This window comes from Vidua macroura, chromosome 7 (genome assembly GCF_024509145.1).
Source record: "Vidua macroura isolate BioBank_ID:100142 chromosome 7, ASM2450914v1, whole genome shotgun sequence".
Lineage (NCBI taxonomy): Eukaryota > Metazoa > Chordata > Aves > Passeriformes > Viduidae > Vidua > Vidua macroura.
Genome location: NC_071577.1, coordinates 23,595,520 through 23,609,044, shown reverse-complemented (window position 1 = coordinate 23,609,044; position 13,525 = coordinate 23,595,520). Strand labels below are relative to the sequence as shown.

General features: G+C 35.4%; 1 protein-coding gene and 1 long non-coding RNA gene across 3 annotated transcripts in view; one reads left to right on the top strand and one right to left on the bottom strand.

Annotated features, from left to right (window-relative positions):
* The window catches only part of LOC128810090 (uncharacterized), a 291,765-nt gene that overhangs the window by 17,176 nt on the left and 261,064 nt on the right, over window positions 1–13,525 (top strand). The window lies entirely within an intron of this gene.
* KCNH7 (potassium voltage-gated channel subfamily H member 7) overlaps window positions 1–13,525 on the bottom strand; it is a 212,881-nt gene that overhangs the window by 85,936 nt on the left and 113,420 nt on the right. The window lies entirely within an intron of this gene.

The following is a 13,525-nucleotide window of genomic DNA, read 5'->3' as shown; positions in this document are numbered from 1 at the left end:
CATGATAACTAGGGACTGGTTTAATGTACATCATCTGCAGTTTAGGCACTCAAAAGCAGTAATCACTGAAACCTGACAGCCTATGCAGTTTAACAAAAACAGATCTTGATCTAGATTGTACAAGAATATTTCTTGTTTGTTTGTTTCCACTGAGGAGAGAGATAGTACAATTTCTATCATTACAACCAAGACCAGATTCTGGCCTCTAATATTTAATGTAGTACTTGCTATAATGTGGCATATATGGCAATTCGAGTCATGTATAAAATTGACATGCTGGCCTTTCAAGTTTCACAGCTGTAACTTCCATGCATTTAATAAAACAGCTAAGCTGTGGCACTTGCCACAGTTTCCATGGTTACAAGCTCAATGTCTTTAGTAAACAGAAAATAAGCAATTTAAGACTGCTCCATTAGAGCTAAAAATAGAAGTGCTGCAGGCCAACCATTGCAACATAGACTGGTTAAACAGAGGGGCTGGAGAGAATTTAGACTAATCTTTGTGGTTTTAGCTAACAAATAAAATACATACCGAGTTCAAAAAGTCAAAATTATATTTATTGATTTGCTTGGAAAGAAATGGTATGGATGGTTTTGACATGAAGATTTATAGGTTGAGCAGGTATCCCCCAATATCTGGAAGTGGGGCTCAGCTGAGGCATGCATGATTTTGAATAACACTGAACTTCAGTGGATCAAATGTTTGTCAGTATCTGCAAAGGAGGATGATGAGGATGCTTCTTTAAAAACTTTCCTGCTTTTGGAGGCAAGGGTGTTTCAGCTTTTGAAATGCTTCCCACAGTGCTAAGTAATGACACTATTTCCCATTTGTGCAGAACATTCCACCCTCAAGAATTTACAAACCTCATTTGTACTGGAGCTAGGGTTTTGCATCTCTGGGGAGATGCAGGAGTTGTTTAACAGTCCACAGCTTAAGAACATGGCAAAAAGAGCAGAGGATTGAAAATTTAAGCTGTATATAGAAATATTGCAGGAACAAAAGGTAGGAAAGGTTCATGTGTGGTTTAATTTAGCATGGTTCCTTTGAAGACCAAATACACCACTGACTAGTCAAGTTCACTGTAGTTCATTAGTCTGAATTTTTCCAAGAAAACCAGGCTTTTTAAGAGGAAAGGAATATTTACTTTTTTTGTATAACTGAAAGTGGAATGCTGCAAGTTAACCAAAGTATAATGACAGTTGCAGTCACTTTTGACATTGTTAGTGTTTGTCTTTAGTACAGACACTGCTATCTGCTATGCACTTCACAGTATCTAGCTCTATTGAAGGGACAATAAGGAAATACAAAATTCTAAATATCAAGGAATAGTCTAGTATGATTTAAAAAGAAGAGATACAAAGAAATAACATTGGCAAATTCAAATATAAGCTTTGAGTTGTTAGAGTTGATAGCAATAAAGAAATAATAAGAAGAAGCTTGTTTACAAACAATCTTATTCAGTATTTGCACTCTGGCATCCCACTGCTCTTCATTGCACTCAGCATGTTTTTCCTGTTTTCTCTCTATGCTGAATATTTCAAAAGTAAGACATGTTTCTGATGAGCAATAAAAATGGTAATGTAGTTTTTGGAATTTGCATTTCTTATCTAACAGCACTGGGCAAGTGGATGATTTAATGAGAACAACTAAGAAAATAACACTTTTATAATTAATACATTCAATATCCAGTAATATATCTGCATTTTCTCATTATTACTACTGAGGAGTAATCATGAAATATACCTGTTTTACTCTCTCATTATCATCATTGGAGATTATAGAGGACAAGTTGGACATTTTCTTGTCAGCTTGAATTCTATGGTTGTAGGGACTTGTTTTCTTTTATTTAAGACATTGTTAAGCCCACTGTTTCATCTAGTTAAATTAGTAGAAAAATATCCATATGGGAAGAACAGATTTCACTCCCCTATTTGCTGTGTGGATATGATGTATGATTCCATGGTTATGTATTATGTATTAGTATGATTTCACAAGACCACACAGCCTTGTGTGAAAAAAGTAACTGCTGAAATACATACACAAGTGACAATAAATAGGTAAGAAATAACAACTAGGTATAGTAGGGTTATACAGTGTATAGTAGGGTTATATAAGGATCTATTGCACCATTCGAGCAATTCTGATGAACTGTCTGTTTGCATAGTGTTTAAAGCTGACTTGCTTCAAAAGATCAGTACAAGGCAGGCACATCATGCCAATTAATCTGGTTCATAATCATTATTTACCTTTCCAGTAATTTTGTATGGAAGATTTTTGGGCAGATTTTTATCAGACTGCATCTTCTAGATACAACTGTATTTATTTATTAGAACTGTGGCAGTTCCACTTATAAACAATGTGGAGAGGACAATGCAGCTGATACAACAGTGAAGTGATTCAACACTCCAAATTCTCATATGAAAAACTCTGACAAGTAAACTTTGAAAAATGACAAATCCCAAACAACTAATTTGATTCAGCCTTCCTGGGAACAAAATCTTCACAGGCCATTTTATATGCCAAGCTCAAAGGATCCCTGAAAAATGAGGCATTTAGGTAATTGACCTAATTCTGCAGAATTGCCATGGTTTACACAACAAGAACCTTTCAAAATTCATCATGGTTCTACAGGACGGCTCTGGAACCCTCTTGCCCTGAATGGGTTTTACAGTTTCTATCTGCGTTTCACCATTTAAAAATTTAGACTCCTGCATGCAGTACAAATTTGAGGACAGCCTTCAGAAGGCGGAGACTGGTTTCAATGTATTTTGGAACCAATCTTGGCTCCCTGTGCCAAAGAATTTATGACTTCTCAAATATTTTTTGTTACTAGAGCGGCTGTAGGCAACTGACTAAGGCTATAGAAAGAAAAATATTGAATATGCCCTCGGCATGCATGTAGAAATTTCTGGGCAGAGTGACCTCATACCTGAGTTTCCTAGAATTGTGATAATTTTTTATTTCTCTGACCAGTGTAGGTATCTCTACAATTCATAGCCATTTCTGCTCTTTCAAAATTGAAGATAACAAAGAATAAATTAAAACATAACAAAGAAAGAGCCAACAACAGCTTGCCTACTAGAACAATACCAAAGACAGTCAAAAAATAGAGGCAGAGATACTCTGCATTTCCAGATCTCGACTGTCCTGTTTGCTGTTTGCCAGACAGCTCTGAATTAAACATGTTTGCAGTACCACAATTTTATGAGAATACAGGGACAAGAGAAAGATGCTGGATATCCTTTACACTTTTATAAAATAATCACTATTTTTATTTTGGAAATAAATACCCTCTGCTTCCCTCAATAGGATTCTCACTTTGTCATCAAAACAAGTGCTCAAAATGCCTTCTCTCAGACGAATAAACTTAAAACTACCAATTATAGTAGAACAGCAATTAAATATATTTCATATTCAATTGTATACTAAGCTTGGTCTTAATTCTATCACCATTTTACTGAAACGGGGCACAGAAAAGTCCACATAGTTCCCATTTGGTTAGTAATGAAATGAAATGCTGGTTTCATAGATTCTTTTTGACTAGTTACTGTGAAATTATTAGAGTGTGATCGCTATTATGATACATAGAAACTTAATATTGCTCTGTTAAGCTAGAGCTGACTTTCGCAAATGCAAAGAATGCTATGCATTCCAAAACATTACCAATCTTATTTTGTTATCCTATGTCCGTGTTTATAGCCTTATTTGTCCTTTCATCACAGCTTGCCTTATGGGGATTGCCCAGTGTTAATAAGAACTTCTCTGGGGAAACAAAAGAGAGCTAATCTGAGGGAGAATTAATGTGGAAGATGGGAAAACCTTTTCTATCTTTGGCTGTTCATCATGTAATCTTCATCTTTGGGATGAGGAGCCAAAGCATGGCTTTCTACTGACTCCTAAACTTCACAAATTCAAAATCCTCTTCCTTCCTAATGGCCAAAACCCCCCATGACTTTCTACTTCTTTCAGCATGAGAATGGTCTTGGAAAGGTATAATACTTTACCAGGCAGAACATAAAGGGAATTTAATGAAATTAAATTTATGTGCTAGTCTTGGAAATGGAGATACTGTCCCGCTTTGTGCAGACATTCAGGAAGGCTGAGATGGGGAGCTTTATGCACCATGCTCAGCACACAAGTAGTAACAAGCCCCGTAGGACCATATGAAATGCAGTTAATGAAAGTCTTGTTCTCTGGCCTAAACTGCTATTTATAATCCATTTTATCACTAAATTCTGGCAGATAAAGGACATAGACATGCTTTTAATATGGAGTGAGGAAGAGTCACAGGAACTGTGCGGCAGAGGAATTACTTGGAAGGCAAGGTGGGAAGGGGGATACAGTATCTTGTGAAATAAAGCTGTTGCTTGCACAGAGCTGCTAAGACTTTCATATTCCTGAAATGCCCTAAGAATTGGGAGAATATTCATATTTTATACAGCTTTGTGTGAGATGTACTTCTGGCTTTATTCCCTGTTGTTCCATAGCTACTTTCAGCCAAACTTTAAAAAAAGGAATGGAAGTAAGCCAAAACCTTTGTTTTCCTATGTGTTGTCAAGGTTCTAGTAACAAAATTTTAAAAACTTGTTTTAGAAAACAAATACTGTGAGTGGTGCAGAAGAATGACACCTGAAATTGACTGGTTGTAATTTATTAATGAGACCAGTATAGCAAAGCATTTTGTATTCGTGAAAGGATACAGACAAAGAAAAAGAAATTGAAAGAAAAACAGTGCCCAGGGAATATTTACTCTGCTTTGTGTGGTTTTTGTGACTTATCCATGAAAAAAGTCTTTTCTTTTATGCTTAAAATTCAGGAGCCTATTTGCCCCCACTTTGAAGTCCACTCTAAGCAAACACTGTGTTAGGTGATGTTTAGTTGGCATTTAGGGACAATTGCACTGGGGATGTGTATTGAATATTCAAGCAAAGCCAGTTTGTCAAATAATGAGGCATGATGTGTATTGTGATGTGGGGTCTCAGCATGACCAATCAAGGACTGAAAATCCAATTCTTTCTGTTTCTGTTCAAGCGTAAGCCAGGAACAATGCAGCATGTCAGAAGGAATATTGTTTTAAACAATGCAAAGTTTTACATTCTTTCTAAAATCATGTTAAGAAGTCTATTCCTGTAATGCTGTGTTGAAAAGAGTCATGCAAAATTTCACATAGTTTTATGCCAAAGGGTTCCTTTAGCAGCAAATACCTTTACAAACCTTTTTTTCTGTTAACTAAAACTAAGATTTATTAACAGATTTTCACAACTTAGTCTTCTTCTTTATACAATACAAATGAGTGGAAGAAGGACTGAATCTGCCCTGAGAATATTTCCCAGCACTTTGTGATGTATAACCATGTCTCTGCAGACAGATACCACATAATTACTTGCTCAACTCAGTAACAACCCCATGAAAAAAATATCAGACAAATACTTCTGTCTGTTTGTACCTGCAGCTTTTTGCATCTTTGCAATTGGTGTAATTTATTCAGACCTTTGGAGAAATCTGATTTGTAAATACCCTTTATTTTAAATTTTAAATTTCATCAAAACATTGGCTTATAGGAAAGAATTATTTTTGGATGTTCCTTTCTTTCCTGCCCTGCATTTGTTATGTAGCTGCACACATAAAGAATAGGAGAAAACTTGATTCTAAGACTAAAGATGATTATATTGATAGCCACAAAAACATCTATTCTGGGAATCCCAGTTTGAATTGCAATTGTTGCCTGTTGCTGCCCTTCAATTGGTAGTAGTAGTGTTATAATGATGGTTCTGGTATATATATATATATATATATATATATATATATATTTATTTATTTATTTATTTATTTATTTATTTATATTACTAGTATATATATATATATATATATATAAAATATATAGTGGCAATTGGTGGTACTGGTATAATTTTACTTTCTTTTAAAGGTGTTAAAACTGAGACATGAAAAGGGTTTTAATCAAACCAGCATTAAAAATGAATGTAGAAATTAAGGATAACTCAAAGAAACCTTGATCCCATTTTCACAATTGAATTAGTAGATAACAGCCCCACACTATTAAACTGTGTCTCATAAATTTCCATATGGAACTTTGGGCAATGGGTTATGCAATTCTCTTTAGCTTTTACCTGTATCTTTTGAGCTGTGTCTGTATATTACCATTTTCCAATTCCACCAGACTGAAAATGAGCCACTGTGAGTGGCAAGGATGGGAAATTCACATGCTTCCTATATCTGTGTGACTGTCTATTTGGAAAGACTCAATGCAGAGAACAATTACAAATAGATGATAGATTGAAATGTATTATATCCCTTTTCAGTTGAATAGCTATGTTTAAGGAGGATGGATAGAAACAAGAAGAATATATTTGGCTTTCATTTATTAGGGACCTTACAGTGATTAAATAAGACCTGCTTCCTTTGACATTTTACTCCACCCTCCTTAGCAAATATTCATTCTGCCACTGAAATTGTTACTGATACTAAGATTTGATTTATAAGACCATTTAGGTTTTGTAAGGTATTAACTTATACAGTTTAAAGGTGAGGGAAGAATTTTTAAAGTAACAAACTAAGAAAAAAATTGCCCTCTGGAATCTGTGGACATGTTCATTACTGGACTGGCAAATATGAATATCTCATTTGCTCTCCTTTTAATCCCATTTGTAATATAATTAAATTGGCAGATAAATACTGTTCAAATGCTCATTCCAGCATTTCTTAGGCTACTGCATTGCTAAAATTACTGCTAACATCCTAATTATAATATCTACACCTACACTAATAAGCTATGGTGATTAATTGAAATGCTGAAAACATTTTGTATGGGAGGAAAAATTCCTGCTTTGTTGTTTAAGCATCTATAAACATGTACAGAAGATACAGAGCAGTTAAATATTTGGCAAGGAAAGAAAAATGAATTTAAGTGAAAAATAAAAAAGCAATGACATATTCATAAAGAAAAGACCAATAAAAAAGCATAGAGTGAAAAATGTTGAAAACTACATGGAGGGTAAAGATTTGTTTAGGTTCCAGGCTGCCTGTAGAATAATCCTACTGGAGCCACAGCTGGGCCAGAAATTGCAAGATAGGTTTTCTTCTTTCTGACTCTGCTCACCTTAAAACTACATTTGAGTTTTGTCAGAGGGGTTTTGTCAAGAGCACAGACTGAAGTCAGGAGGCCTGGTTCTGACAGTCTTGAACACTCAAGCTGATCTTTCTCAGAGAAACACTCTTGTACATACATAGTGGGGGGAAAGCTGGATCTGTAATTGTTTTCTGGATAGGTTCTCATTACTGACAGTTTGGAAAGATGGTATGCTCAAACATGAGTGTTACCTGGAATTGTTCAGGCCCTAAACTTAGTCTAAAATCTCTTACATGTTGTCTTTTTCTTCCAGAAGTGTGTAGCAAATAGTGTTACTTCTGAAAAGCAAGGTCTCTGACTTGTTAAAGAGGATGTTTCTGTCTCTGCATATGCAGCTGAACATTTTGGGCCCAGATCCTTGCACCTATGTAAGGTCCCTGGGTGCATTGCACTCTGTATCACCTGATACTAAGTCAGACACGGAAGGTCAGGGCAGATTGCACAAAGGGGTACATCTATAAAAAGAACTGAATTATTAAGCCTGTAAACCCTTCGCAAATCAATTGTTGAAGAACTGAGGAAGATTTTTCATTCTTTTGTGTTGTATATGGTGCAGACTATGTGAAAGAAGCAAATCCAATGCTTCTTGTCTTATTTGCTTAATATAAATACTTCTTTTGCAGACACCTGCAGTATAGTTATAGTGAATGCCAGATATACTACACTTGATGAATTTCATAGCTGAAGATTTTAACAGGGAAACATTGCAAACAACAGTTCTATTTTAGAAAGAAATAAACTGAAATATTTCACTGAGAAATTTTAAAAATTAATTATTTGTTCTTTTTAAAGGACAATATTAAAAAGTGATTTTTTTCTACATTGCACATGATTCCCGTGAGAGAATTTTTTTTTAAATGTGCATTTTACTTAAAATATATTAAGAAGTAATTTTCAGGATTAACAGTGAATAGTAAATCCCATTTGCTCAACTGCATGATACATTTGAACTGAGGTAATTTTAAAAGAAGAGATTTTTTTTTTTTTTAGATACTACAATGTGGATATGCTTGACTAGAGTTTTCTGTCTATTAACAAAAGAGAACTCAGAATGTAATATCTTAAAACATAAAGCATCTTAATGTGGGACGGTAATAAAAAATTACCGAAGTCCAATGTCATAGGACTTTGGTCAGTACCACCTGAGAAGCATCAATGATGAAAGATCAGATTCATTTCTAAAATTGAAGAGGTAGGTGAAAAAAATATAACTTGGCTCAAATCACAATTATGCAGCACTATGTTTTTAGTGGTACCAACAGGCATTTGTATTAGTTTAAGCAATTTTCAGTAATTTTTCAGTCTTTGTCAAGACAGAGAATTTTATTTAGGGAAGGTCATAGTAGGAATTGCATTAATTCAGCAGAATTATGTGCAATTAGAATAGGTTTGAAAACAACTGGATTTCATTATGAAATTATTTTATTTTTTTTTCATTTACATTTTCAGTAAGCTTATTTAAAGCATTGCACCAAACAAATACCAGAGGTATAATCAAAGTGAAAAACATTGAAAGGACACATTTTCTCTCACATTTTGTAACAGAAAAATAAAGAACTGTAGAATCCTAATGTCCGTTTAAATACATTTTGTGATAATTTTAAATATAATTTAAACATAAATCTTTGCAAAAACAATGAGGTGAGAAATAATGGTTCTAATATCTTTAGTTAGCTGGCCAAGAGTTAGCAAATATTTAATTACATGTGCTAAAATTAAATATGTCTTTTTTCTTTACTTTTCCTCTTCAATTTTTCTCTATTTCCACCTCTCTAGTTCTTTTTTTTCCTCCTAGATATTCTTTTCTAAACCCTCATTAAAAGCTATGCACCTCTGGGCATTCAACTGAGAAATGTCTTATTATGTTCATGAGAAAAGGGATCTCAGGTTTGTTGAATATTGCCCATCTTGCAGAAAATGTGCAGACTAAGACTTTTTTTGTTAAAGTAACCTCATTTATTTTCCCAAATTAAACTACATAAACTATTTTAAGAACTAACTGAATAACCTTGTAAAGAAGAATGGAACAGAAAAAAAACCCAAACAAAACCAACACCAAACCACAAAATGAAACCCACAAAACCTCCCCAGAACTCCATTTTTGTAATTTGTCTCTTTTATTCAAGGTGTTGGTCCAGATACAATATGAAGTAAAAGAATGATCCAGATTCTGTCCTCACTGACACTCTGCCATTTCAGGGAGAGTATGGGTTTTTTTTGAGATACAGTTATTAAATATATCAGAAAGAAGAAGTCATTAAATGACCATACAGTATGAAGGGTGATACAGAAAAACAGATCAACAGCAAATCCCCAGAGGCAAAAGGGAAATGCTGTGATTCCTGCAAATTTTCACAAGCGCAATGTACATTCAATTCCATTGGTCAAATGGAAGGAGAACCATTTTCTAAACATAGGTGCTTTTCTTATTGGAAAATCCTACTCAGGAAACATATCTTTCCTGATATTTTCTAAGTGAATTGATCATGAGTAGCTTGAAATACACAACCCCAAGCTTGTAAAAAAAAAAAAAAAAAAAAAAAAAAAAGTCATACAGGGCTAGATTTAAAGTCATTGTTTGCCTTACAGTGCTTTACTGTAATCCAGAAAAATGTATCTAAAGGGGAGGAATGGCCAGACACAAAATGAGAGATTCTTGTTGCATGCAGTAGCTATTATAAAGTCCTGATAACAGGGACAATGATGTAGAAACCCTCTTCAGTGGGAAAGTCAACTGTGAAAGCTGGTGGAAGTAGTCAAGCTACTTGGATCATAAAACAAATGGATGTAACCTCCCAGGACAAAAAAAGTAGTGGCATTTGGGAGTTCTTTTCAACACAAAATCATGGGATTTTGAATGCATATTAATAAATGTGGTGGGAGGTCTATGTACAGAAGGTTTGTCAAACACACCAGCAAAATATTAACTTCTGATAAAAAGAAAAAAGAATTTGTTTCCTGGTGCAAAATTTCCAAGCCAAACAATGTATTTTTAATTCAAGTTCTCATTAGAACTGGTAAATATGAATAACTTATTGGACTAGAAATTCATGGCTGCCCTAGGGGTGGTTTTCATGACCTGATTGCAATCAGTTTAGACAAACAAAGAACAATCCCAAGCAGCAAAACAGTGGTCCTTCTAAATGCGTAATTTTCTATGGTTGAGAAAAATGTAAGCAGAAATAATTGGGAGGAGAAATCAGACAAATACATGAATGAAAATTTGTAATTCTTAATGAGAATGTTAAATAACTAAAGAGTAGCAATTCAAAGGTGCTGAAGATCTTAGCAAGTTCATCTGCACTGAGTGCAAAAGTAAGGGTAACAAATAGGGATTAAAAGCTATATATTGAATGGAGAATAGAGGAAGTAAATACACATCTGTGGAAACTGGAGGTATGGAATACTTCAAGTGGACAGAGGAACGTGACAACTATGGAGACTAATGAGACTAGGGAGACTAAGTGAATACTCTCATTAGTGAATACAAGAAGCAAAAAAATAGCTCCAGTAATAGGAAGAAATGCTTTACTGTGAGTGTACTGAGGTTCTGTAACAGGTTTCCCAGAGAAGCTGTGGATGCCCCATCCCTGGGGTTTTCAAGGCCAGGCTGGATGGAGCTCTGAGTAAGCTGTTCTAGTGGAAGTTGCCCCTGCCCATGTCAGGGGGGTTGGAAAGAGAGGCTCTTTAAGGTCCTTTCCAACCCAAGCCTTTCTATGGATCTATGATTGTGCCAACATCCATAAAAGGGATACAGTGGCAATGAAATGACTGTATGGTAGGGAGACTGACATCAGTTGTAAGCAAAATAAGGAAACCTGTGATGTTAGATTAATTTAACAAAGAATACCTCACAGGAATGTAATTAATGTCACTCAGTGTGGTAATGCAGACATTATTAATGGACAAGAAATCTCATTTTATATTTATATTCTTTGTATAAAAACCCCAACCATGTAGTCATTACAGACTTTGTAAGGTAGTCTACTGATTTTTATGCAATATTCTAATAAAGTAATAGAACTATAATTGTAAAAAAGCTCATTACATGGTTTACAAGTTGTCTGAGAGCTTCTGAAAAGTCATTAATGGAGAATGACAATTCAGTGCCAGTTTCTAGTGAAAGTCCACAGAAATGACCACAGTAGCATTAATTTGCTTTGAAAAGATCTGAAGAAAATATAAAATCCTTCTATGAAATGCATGGATGCTTCATAAACCAGTTGTGAAGTAGCTAATGATGTGCTAATTAGTCAAAATAGAAGCACTTAAATTATTCTATAAGTGGGACATAAAATGCAAAAAAATGCATTATGAAATGGTAGATTTAGTCAGACAGTTAAAGAACCAGGGCATGTAGGTTGAAATGAAAAAAAGACAGCTAATGTACTGTCTCACAAAAGAAATAAGAGGATAATATGTAAGAATGGTGAACAGACCCTGAATAAAGAAATAGAATAAGAAGTCAGCCTTTCCCTATATATATGGCACTTAGGGGACTAAAACTGGATTGCTGCATACATTTTTTGGCATCTGAATTCTTAAAGTCCATTGAAAAATGGAAGGGGGCATAAAAATGACCAGAGGAATAGCATTCTTCAGAATGGTGCTATTGACATCTTTAAGATGTCAATCTTTGTTGTTTAGTGAAAAGTGGTTTGAGAAGTGACTTGCATTACAATCAGTAACTGCATGACAGGAGTGCTGAATACTAAAGAGCTGTTGAGTCTAGCAGAAAGAGCTTGAATGTCTGGAAGTTAAAGCAGATAATTCAAGCTGTATCCTCTGGATACAGAGGATCAGAGGAAGCAGTGGTTATCCCTCTCTTTGTGTTTTTAAATCAAGACTGGAAGAATCAGACAAGTCCTTTTAATTCAACAAAACCACCTATGTAATATTCATCTTCATAAAGTTCTAATGTTTCTTCTCAATATCTCATTTCAATCAAGGAGGAATTCAGTGCTTCCTGTCGCAACTTTGCTCTGAATACACAGTGCTCCACAAACCAAGATGCTGCCTCTGTCCTTCCTGTACTTGGGATTAAAATTTCATGTACTCTCCTTAGTCAACTGGTAAAATTTCAAAAGCTGATCATGATTTTGATGTTCTGATCTTAGTAAGAGGTGGGATCCCAGTGGAAGCAAGGCCAAGTGACATGGGAAGAACACAGAGAGGCTACTTGTCACCGTAGAGAGACATTTTGTGTGGTCAAAGCTCAATTGGAGTTGACGATCCTGATGGATCCCTTCCTACACAGCATATTCTATGATTCAGTGATTCCATGGGATCCTATCTGAGCATGTTTTGGCACAGCCTTTTGTAATTGTGGTGTAGCAGTGGATTAAATTCACAAAGCATGATTCCTAATCTCTTCCTCTATCCTGCTGATGGACATAGCAGCAGATGGCTGTGGATGCACATGCCTGTTTTTCACTCAGATGCATCAGCAGTGCTAAGTCAGTACTCTTCAGGGCAATGTGTGTGGAGGTGTTGTGCCTCTGTTTTCCTCATTCTCTCATCAGCAAAGGGCAGTGGTTCCCAACACTGACCCTCCCAATAATGGTTGCTGGAAAATGTGTTTGACTGGTATTCATTGCTCAAACAACAATTTCCTGTCTCCTTTAGGAAAAAAGCACAGGACAGATGGTGATGCAGGATGAAAGCAGTGCCAGTGCAAAATCATTATCATTAACTACATCTTCCCACAAATAGTACATATTTATCTGTCAAAATGAAACCTCCCTAATGAAATGTTAAAACTTTCCTTTGCAATAATTCTTTTAGAATAAAAGCTCTTTTTATCTACTAACAACTCCACCTGATTAACTAAGAGCATAACTGTTCCTGGACATGGCAGTGGAATTTATTCTTTATTTTTGAAAGTAAATCCAGCTTAACATCCCCTAACCTTCACAGAAAGCTCATGTTCTTAGGCTGGAATCATGCCCTTAGCGTCCATACTTGATGGCTTCACATGATGTCCTGACTACCCATATGTATGTCCATCTGTTAGGCTGGCATTGTGCCCTCCCACAAGTTGCTGGACTTTGGCCCTAGGACACGGCTGGGGACTCAGTGCTTACTTAAATACTTATGTGACTTCCTCTGTGTGTGTGTGTGTGTGTATGTGTGTGTGTGTGTGCTGTAACCCTCCTGCTTCTAATGGACAGGATGGAAGGCATTTGCCTAATTTGCTTTGGGCAAACCAGACTAAATGCAACCCAGAAGAACTTTAGATAGGGGTGTTTTTGGTAGAAAAATTGTAAGCAATTCCATGGAGTGAATTGGATTTTCCAAATTGGGTATGTAAATCTAAACAGTTTACTAGCAAAGCATTACTTTTTCTTAGGAAGAAATGCAAATCCTACAGAGGGAAAA